Source organism: Lepidothrix coronata, unplaced genomic scaffold (genome assembly GCF_001604755.1).
Source record: "Lepidothrix coronata isolate B3197 unplaced genomic scaffold, Lepidothrix_coronata-1.0 Scaffold1, whole genome shotgun sequence".
NCBI lineage: Eukaryota > Metazoa > Chordata > Aves > Passeriformes > Pipridae > Lepidothrix > Lepidothrix coronata.
In genome coordinates, this window is record NW_016690181.1 from 5,488,309 (window position 1) to 5,497,675 (window position 9,367).

Here is a 9,367-nt window from a genome sequence, read left to right on the forward strand (position 1 = left end):
CAAAGGTTACCACAATCCAGGTAGGAAGAAAACCTTAATACAAGCTTTTTTCTACCTTACAAGACAGCACCAGAGATTGTGAGACTTACGAAGGAGCCAGGTAGTATAACTGTTTTTTGTCTTTTCTACCTCCTCCTCCCATAAAACGCAAGAGGTCAAGGTCAAGGACTTTCTACTGTAAAGTTCCCTTTCAAAACAAACTCGCTTTCAGTTACTTCCATTTTCTCAGATGCCAGGGCAGATAACTAGTGGGTGTTTAGATTCAGTACACCCATGCCAAACATGTTTCTGAGAAGTTACAGCATCTGCCTGAGCTGGGAAATGAGGTTTCCTACTCTTTTGGTTCTTTCCGGGAATTAGCAGAGAGAGCAGTTTTACTTCAAGGGCAGGAAGTTTTCCTCAGCTTGGCAACTTGCACAGCAATAAAACAAACAACCTCTCTTCTCCACCTCCCCTCTGCTCATTGAGCCTTCAAACCACATGCCTCTACAGACAGGTGGATTGGGCTGAGCAGAGCTTAGGCACCAGCACCTAGCGTGGGAACAAAGCTGAGCTTGCCCAGCACCATTCCCAGTAATAGCAGGTTCTCCTGTAGTTCACTCCATAGCTGAAGCCAGACACTTTGAGAAGCCAAAGCAGTAGAGACCATTCAGAAGAGCATAGGGTGATGAGCACTCCCTTGTCCTTCTCAGACTAAGCCTCTGGAGAAGCTTGAACACCCTGCCAAGCTATCAGAGTGCTCACCAGAGCAATGAAGTCCTTTGCAGCTGACAGACCAGCCCACAGGAGAATGGAAGCATCTTCTGTCACCAGGATTCTCCCCAAGACTTCTCCCTCTAGAGTATATCCACATGATCTCAAGTGGCAGAAGAAAAAAAAAAATCCAAAAACCCAGAGCCCACCACAAAGCAAACAGAGCAGACCTCTGCCTTGTTATTCCAAATGATTGTGAAGCTTTAGGATTGTCAGCTTCCTCAAGCAACAGAAGAGACAGGCTATTAGTCTACTTTAATCACATCACATGTTTTGCTGATAGCAAGGCAGTGATCTCAAGAAGCAGAGGTTTTAACCATTTAGTCCCACAGATCAAGTAGAGCTCAAAGACTACTGCAAACCCATCATGACTGGAAAGTCGCCATAAGTCCTACTGGCACAGGAAAGTGCCTCAGGCCACAGGGAATGCATCTTTTGGCTTGTTACCAGAAACAGTCCCTTTATTATTTCTAATCTCAGGAATCTTTGTTTTTGCCAAATAGATCACTTGTTAATTGCAGATCATTTACCAGTCCAGTATGCCACTGGTGACTGAACCACTCCTGTTCCCCTGCTAGTATGTTTGCACTGCTACATGTGATTCTAGAGCAGAAGACCACTGATCAGCAGCTGTAACAATTATCCCTCTTCAGCAAAGTCTCCAATCTGAAGGACCCCACTTCAGGCTGACAATACAGGAGTAAAGTACAGGAGCCAGAAGTACAGGATTCCTGCAAGATTCTCACACATAGGATCTCAGGATGTCTCCCACACTTGCGTATCAGGGAGGACAAGGAAAGGAATTCAGCAAACCCATTTGTTAAAGTAGACAGGGCCAGCTGAGCCTGACGTCTCCAAACTCAGTGGACTCAGTGATGCAGAACCACTCATGCCGTGGTAGCAGTGCCACAGCCATGAAAGGTTACTGCTGGGCCCAGCCTCTGCACCCACTGCCCTCTACCCTAAGAGAAGCTGTACTTCCCATCAAACCATCCCAGGGTCGCAAGAGATCTTGTGCCCCGCAGCAGCATGGTCTGCCTGCCTGCTGGCAAGATGAGCACTGTCACAGACAGTCTGAGGATTTCACAACATCCTGAGTTTCACGCCATGGATACCACTTGACCCTACCATTGGGCATGAATGAAAAGAGAAAGGCAGAGCTATAAAAAGCTTCTGAGGAAGGGATTCTGTCTCAAGCAGCCTCTCTTTCAAGAAATGACTTAGAAAGGGCAGAAGGGCAAGAAAAGCCCTAAAATACAAGATTTCAGAGTACAGATGTTTTGAGTCATTCCCTGCTATTCAAAAATACTGACCTGCAACCACATTTTCCCCCTCCAACATCAAGGTGAATAATATAAACAGTTTTGCATTTGTAACTGGCAGCACCCGGCCAAACCCCTTGCTGGCCTGATCCCTCTGAGGATGCAATTCAGAAGTTATTTCACGCTTTGCTCTGGAAGAGTCAGTCCCAGCAGTAGCTGCTGTACAGTCTCCAAGATGTACAGCAGCATTGTCTAGCACTTTTTCCTTTCACCTTCACAGAACAGTCTCCACATGCCAAGCTCTTTATACAGGAGAAAGAAAGTGGAAAAGAAAGCTGCATTGTACAGCAGTAAAACGCAGCACTGTGAGGAGCAAGAATAACACAGCATGAGCTGTTACAGAAGCTTCAGCAAAGCTGCTTTGTTCCCAGTCTAAGCATTTTAGGAAGTGAAATGCCACAATAAGAAATCTTGTAGACAAAGCTGGAAAACAAAGGGGGCCTCCAGGAAACACTTTGCCAGGTGGAAGAGATACTCAAGAACTTTTGGTGGCCCATCTATGAAGATGGTCCTAGAGGCCAGGGCAGGATTCAATAGACACAGGTGTTTTGCTGCCCTGATGACTGTTACATTACCATGCAGGCAACCCCAGCAGAGTTAATACAAGAACATTGCTCAATCATAGACCTGCCACCTGCAGTTAAGATCACTCTTCCACCAACACCATCTCAAAAAAAAGAAAATAATCAATCAAAGCTTCAAAGCAATACAATGTGTAGGTTCTGGACAGGGTTATTTCAAGCCAAGAGGAACAGACATATGGGATAAGTTCCCCAGGAATTTGGCAGTTAAAATAGACAGCAAGACTTCGAAAAGCTGAATCTATTTTGGGAAAAAGAGGGGCCTCCTTTGAGTCTGCAGACCTATGCACAGTCTGTAAAACGGGTTCAGCTGAACCTGAACCAAGAGAGGCTGGGTGGCCTTTTCTACTTTCCTGAAAGGGTCTCCTTTTCTATACTTAGAGCACAAATATTTCAGAAGACTATTTGATGGAGGAACGTTAGAAGAATGAGATAGAAAAGAGAAGTTCAGAGGTATTTATTTTAAAAATAAAGAACTTTTATACAGAATAACTTATTTAGAGACAATCAGCTGAGCCTCAATGCAGACATAAATGATCCCATTTCAAAGGGGAAAAAAAAAGCAGGGCTGTTTCATCTTTAATCAGAAACCATGATTGAGGATAAGACTACTTTTTAAATAGGTCTGCAGACACACTTTTTTCTTACTTGCTTCTGTCCAACCACATTGTGCTCTTTCCCCCACAGCCCACCCATTTTTATGTCACATCAGCTCTACAACTTTAAATCAAGCCAAACCTACCAATGACATAAAATTACAGCAAGGGGTCTCATGTATGCTACCTGGGCAGGTTATGGCTGTGACACTAGGTTCCCTCTGCTTTCAGGATACATGCCCACCTCTCACTAGTGCAGCAGCTTGAAACCAAGCCCAGTAAAACCCCATTGCCTGGTCCTTCTCTGATGGGAGGCTGTCAGCAGGAGAACCACCCACTGCAGGTCACCAGCGCTCTCCACTGAGATCCTGGGCACAGGAATAATCATTAGACAGCACCACAGTAACACAGCTGCTGACCTGACCCAGCTCACATGCTGCTTATACAGGCTGTTATTCCTGACAGCAAACACCCTGTCATGAAGGCTGTTTCTCTTCCAGGCAAAAAAGGAGCAACTGTTTAGGTTCCCAAGGGACAGCACTGGCCATCCACTTGTACACACAGTGGTAGGTCTTGCTTGTAGCTGACAGCTGGGCTAGGAAGAGGTTTCCCATCTGCCAGAAGCTAGGCAAACCAGCAACTTCGTGTTTTATTACAGGATCAAGTCTAAACCATCGCCACAACAGTCTCCACAGCTGCAGTATGATGGACTGGGAACAAATGCAGAAAGATCCAGGCTCTGAGACCACCAGCCAGACTGTAGCATCAAATAAAAGAGCCTTTGAGGTCTTGGACTTGGGCATTAAAGCAGCTTGCCATTCCTCAAAATAGCCCTCCCTTGAAATAGCCTCTTCTGCCAAGGTAGTAGACAATTTGACGCAGATTTTGGCATTAAGAAATTCCCACGCAGTTTCAGCAACTACATTTTGGTCACCTCAGTTTTGTTCCAGGAAGCCGCTAGTCACAATCCTTCCCCAGAGAGCACATGCGAGAGGAAACACTGACGTTTCAGGTCCCCTCACATCAGGACGGAGAAGTACCAGCAGCTGTAAGCATCACTGTCTAACCCTCAGGAGCAGCCACAACCACCCCCACTTTAGTTGAACTGCCACAGTGTTATCATCCTTGGAGGGACCTGGTGCAGAGCAGCTGCTGAGCCCTGCGCACAAGGAGCAGCCACCTCATGCAGCTTGCTCACAAGGCTGACCTGTCACACAGGACAGGGCTCCACTTCTCCAGCCTCCAGTAACCTCCATTGTTCCTGCAGCTTCTCCCCCCACTCCTGTGCAGTGTTCCCAGAGAGGTGCAACAGACCCCTCAAGAATCAGGAGAGGGTTGTGCCTTTACCTTGTTTCACAAGGCTCACCAGGGCTTCTCCACACAGCTGTGGTCTAGCACTGTTCCACACAGCAGCTGCCGAGCAGAAGTCTTTTCTAATTAAAAGAGCTTCCTTTGGGAATAGGCAGATTTACTGCACAATTGAGAGGGCTCTTTAGTTATTCCATGTGCAGTGTATCTGTAAGCCTGCATTAGAAAGGGACCTGAATGCAAAGAAGAGTCCAGCAGCTTCTTAGATTGTTGGGAAAGTACATCCAGACAGCTGGGTTTTGTCTGAGTGGGGTTCCTCTCACTCTGAAAAGACTGCAGAGATGAGCATAATTAGAACTCCTGCCTGCTTTTTAAGCTCCAGTTTCTTCAAGCATGCAGAACAGATGCTGCATAACAGTTCCCATCTCTATTTGGGTGGTAAAAAATTCAAGGTAACAGCAGGGGCAAATAGCCTTGCTAACCTGCAGGTGAGCAGTCTCCTTAATCCAGGTCCCACTCTCTTAACAGGGAGCCTAGCTCCATGATCAGAAGACACAGAAGAATGGGAGTGAGGGGACAGGAGATCAAGTTTACATAGTGAAGCACTCTGGGAAGTTGAGGACATTCCAGCAAAGCCACCAAGATTGACTCATCACCAGCAGCTTCAATCCACGTTGACACACATGGCAGACACATGACTGGCTCCACAGCAGGCAAGAGGATACTTTGTGCCATGCCATGCATGAAAGAAGCCCCAGAACCAATGCATCGTTATAACTACAGTACTAGAGATAGTGTCCTACCACCACAAAAGCCAGCCTGTCACCCTTTTATGCAAAAACTACTCTACAAATTCTTTGACTACAAGCAGAAAGGAGAGGAGCAGAGCAGCCTGCACAGTGATTTTTGAAAGCAGGCATATTAGCTCTGGGGACCAAAGTCCAAAACTTCCTCTATACTGCCACCACTGAATACAGAACCTCTTTTAAATTTCTGTTCACACATATCCCAAGTAATGTTAACTAACCCATTTGCAGGATCAAGGAGAAATCAGGAAAAAAAAAATCAAGTAGGAAAGGAATAAGACATTCCCAACACAGATATTTTTTTCTCTCTGCCCAGAACACCTAGAAACCAAAATGCCATGAAGGTACAGAAACTTCCCTGGAAAGGTCTCACTAGAGCACTGAAGCATTTTGTGCTACAGTAGAGACAGTCTAGTTAATTTAGATTTCACAATTGATTCCCAACAAAACTGCTAACCATCTATCACAGGAGACATGATGCTGGCTCTGGACGTTTAGTATTTACATATTCTTATAGTATGGGATGACAGCAGCAGCCCTTGAAGTCCTAGTCAAGTGCCAAGATGCCACTTCCATGCCTTGCATGTTGTTCCAGAAGCCCTGCACCAACAGAGCATAAGTTGTGGTCCCACAGCACCCCAATGCACCAAATCCCTAGAGACAGCTCACCCGAACCTTTGCCAGTCTGGTACACCCACTCAAGGAAAATCAAGGTCCTGGAGCAGGTTGCTTTTAAAACTAGACAGACAAGGTGCTGCGTGAAGCCTCTCCTGAGGGCAGCAAGTTCTCATGTAGCCCCCTCAAACCCATTTTGGGGAGGGCACAGAAACCTCATGGATCACAGAGGCAGTGACCAAAACAAGGTGCTGGTGGAGGACATGGTCTGATCCAGTGATGTAACCCTTTCTCCAAGGCACTTCTGGGAAACAGCTCCCTTCATTCCCAACAGGTAAAGCTACTTTACAGCATGTTCAGTCCCCTGTACGCCAATCCCTGTAAGCTAGTTCCTCTTCTGCCCCCTTCCCAAACCACCTCCATGGAAATGGATGGAGAGCAGCAGCAGGGACAAAGGGCAGTTCGCATCTCCAGTTGTGGGAAGGTTAGCTTGGCTCAAAGTACATGCTGCAGCTCTGACAGCTCATCCATTCCTTTGCTTGTGTATGAGAGACCTCCCTCTGACTGAAGCAGAATTGTTTTGCCTACAAAGGGAACTCTCCACTATGTAACTTCAAATCTTCAGGCTGCTGGATATCCTAATGTATATAGCTCCTCCCAGATCAGTATTTGTCCAGTACACATGGCCATGGGATTATCATCATACTAGAAGAGATCAGCAATCTGCTTACAGCTCAGCAACAATTTTGCAATAAAGGGTAAAGCGCTTTTGAGATGCACCTGTTTGCTCAAATCTGCACTGCAAAGAAACTAAATCATCAGCCTAGCAAAATTCTTAACAAAACCCCCCAGTCCTTTGCCTATGTGCAAGGCCCTTCTTCTGGCCCTTCTCTGCTCCTGAGCTCCTTAAAAACAGACGAGCCACTTACCTCAGCAGCAATTTTCAGAAATTAAGTATGTGCACCAGTCTTTGGTTTGACTTGCTTTTAAATGGTGGTGTCCCAGTTCTGAAGCTCCATCAAGGAGACAAAGAACTAGAGCAGTCAGCCAGACAGCTGGTACACGTGCCTCTACACACAGGAGAAAGCTTGCCCTCAGCTTAGTCTCCTTCCCTTTCTCCCCTGTATTTACTTTGGACGAGCCACAAACCACCCAGCTTCCCTGGCTCTGTGGTGTTAGAGAGGACACACACTTGGGTACTGAGCCAACAGTCTCCAATCCTTGTCCCCATCCCAACAGGCTACTGTTTTATTCCCTTTTTCTGCTGTCATCGACAAGGCAGTCCCTTTCACAGAGTTGCCCACGGTAACGCCTCATCTTTCTCCCAGAAAATTAGCTAACTCTGAATCTGTCAGTGCTCACAAGCAATGATTTAAGTAATCTCCAGTACAGAGTTCCTTGTGCTTCACTTATCACCCTATCTAGGTTCGAGTCAGCAGTTAACTGTTTCAGTGTTTCCAAGCCCTGACAGCCCAGAGAGGTTTCAGCAAACAGGCTCCGCCACAGCCAACCAGCCCTCAAGGAACTGCTGGCACTGGCTGTGCCTCCTGTATTATTCCTTTCACCATGCCAAGAGAGCCTGTAATTTTTAGCCTTTCCTCCATTTCATTCCATCTAAAAACACAGAGCAGCCAAGAAGAGGCAGAGGTGGTTAGGTAATGGATTGAGTCTTATTACACAGTTCCTAAAGGAAAGGTGGCTCACCCAGCCATCCCTTCACACAGTCATTAATCATTTGCCTGTAGAAAGCTCCAATCTCACATTCCTCCAACAGATACATCAGTGTAGTGTAAGAGTACAGCTTATTTCTTTACTCATCAAAGCTGACAAGCACACAGTGAAAGCAAGGCTGCTGGGCCCAGCTCCCCCTCTGCTGTACAAAAGGACTTCAGATCTCAGGACACCGTGATCCACATTCAGAGGCAAATGAAGGCAGGGAAGGAGAATAAGGGGATGCAGATGTCATGTTCCTATTTTAGAGAGGTGAAGTTAAGGAACTCTAACATGAGCCATAATTCCTGACAGTAAGAAGTTAGTTTTGATGCACAAAAGTTTTTCTACACAGGAAACTGAGGAAGAAGTGCAAGAACTGATGCTCTGATCATCCTTGTTGCACAGAACCACTGAAAACATTGCTACCTCCTTCAGCCTTCAAAGCCACTCAGCCATAGCCTGAGCCCTGACAGACCCCCTCTAGCACCTCCACTCACCAGTGAACAGAAACAGAAAAGAGACCAGGAAGAAAGTGGCTGCCACACCACTTTCAGATACCATTAAAGTGGACCAATAATTACTACTTTAGATAGCATGGGCACGGTCCAACTCCCAGCATCACCCTGGCATTCCTGTGACAGACCCTATGCCTTTGGTGTCCAAGGTCCTTGTAGCAACGCCTTTTGCTGCGCTGTGTGCTTCCTGCTGTAACAATGCCAGCAGGCACCAAGAACCACAGCCGTGGTTTGAGCTGGAAAGTGTCTGGGGGCCTGTGATTACCAGAGGTCTGCAAAACTCCCACCTGCACTTCTCTGATTTAAACATCTACTGGATGAACACCTGCAGTCCTGGATGGTCCTCTCCTGACTTACAGCAGTAGGACACAGAATAACAGGAGAGGGATAAAACCTTTCCTCGGCTACAGTCAGATGAGGAATTTCATACAAACCCCCACCTTGCACTTCACAGAGCTGGAAGCAGAGTGGTTTGAGTAGCAGGGGCAGGAAACCTTCATGGAGCTGTGGGAAGGCCTTGTTAGAGGACTGTACCAGCTTACAGTTGTAGGTCACACAACACCTGCCTGTCCTCCAAGAACTAAAATAGAGACAATAACAGTAATGAAGAGAGTCCAGATGAGCTGCATCATTAAAGCTAAATCCTCTTAAGGGAGGAGCTTCCATGCAGCCCACAGGGAGGGCTTTCTCCAGGCACTCAGCTTGTATCCTGCTCTATTTCTGTCGCACACAGGTAAGAAGCTGAACAAACACTGCAAGACTTCACCAACCACGCCTGCCCTGCAGCACAGGGTTTGAGGATGTCATCTTAGCAGTCCCCACAGCCCTTGGCAATGATGGAGAAGCCCAGGCCAAGAGGGGTTCAGATTCACAGAGGCTCCACAGACTGAAGCTGTTTTGGAAGCAAGATCCCTCTACAAAAGATGTTAAATGAAAGGATGATAGGAGTGAGGTTACTCATTTCCCTGAGCCACTCAAAATCCACACATCGGCTTGCAGAGCAGTTGGCAAAGGTTCTTTTCACCTGTGTGGCAGTCCAACATGAGCAAGCACCCATGGATTTTTTTCTTTTTTTTTTTTTTTTTTTAAGTACGACTGTAGCTGTGGGAGTTCTTGCTCCAGCAAAAGGACCAGAAACAAGTGTGAATGTTAAAAGCC

At 46.6% G+C, this 9,367-nt stretch overlaps 1 protein-coding gene across 3 annotated transcripts in view; it reads right to left on the reverse strand.

Moving 5' to 3' along the window:
• CD82 (CD82 molecule) overlaps window positions 1–9,367 on the reverse strand; it is a 38,597-nt gene that overhangs the window by 27,373 nt on the left and 1,857 nt on the right. Inside the window, exon 1 of one of the 3 annotated variants that reach the window (XM_017813453.1) lies at window positions 559–578. The exons of the other annotated variants lie outside the window; for them this stretch is intronic. The gene's annotated coding sequence lies outside the window, so the exon portion shown is untranslated. Of the gene's footprint in view, window positions 1–558; window positions 579–9,367 lie in introns of those variants that run through there. 3 annotated transcript variants of the gene reach the window in all.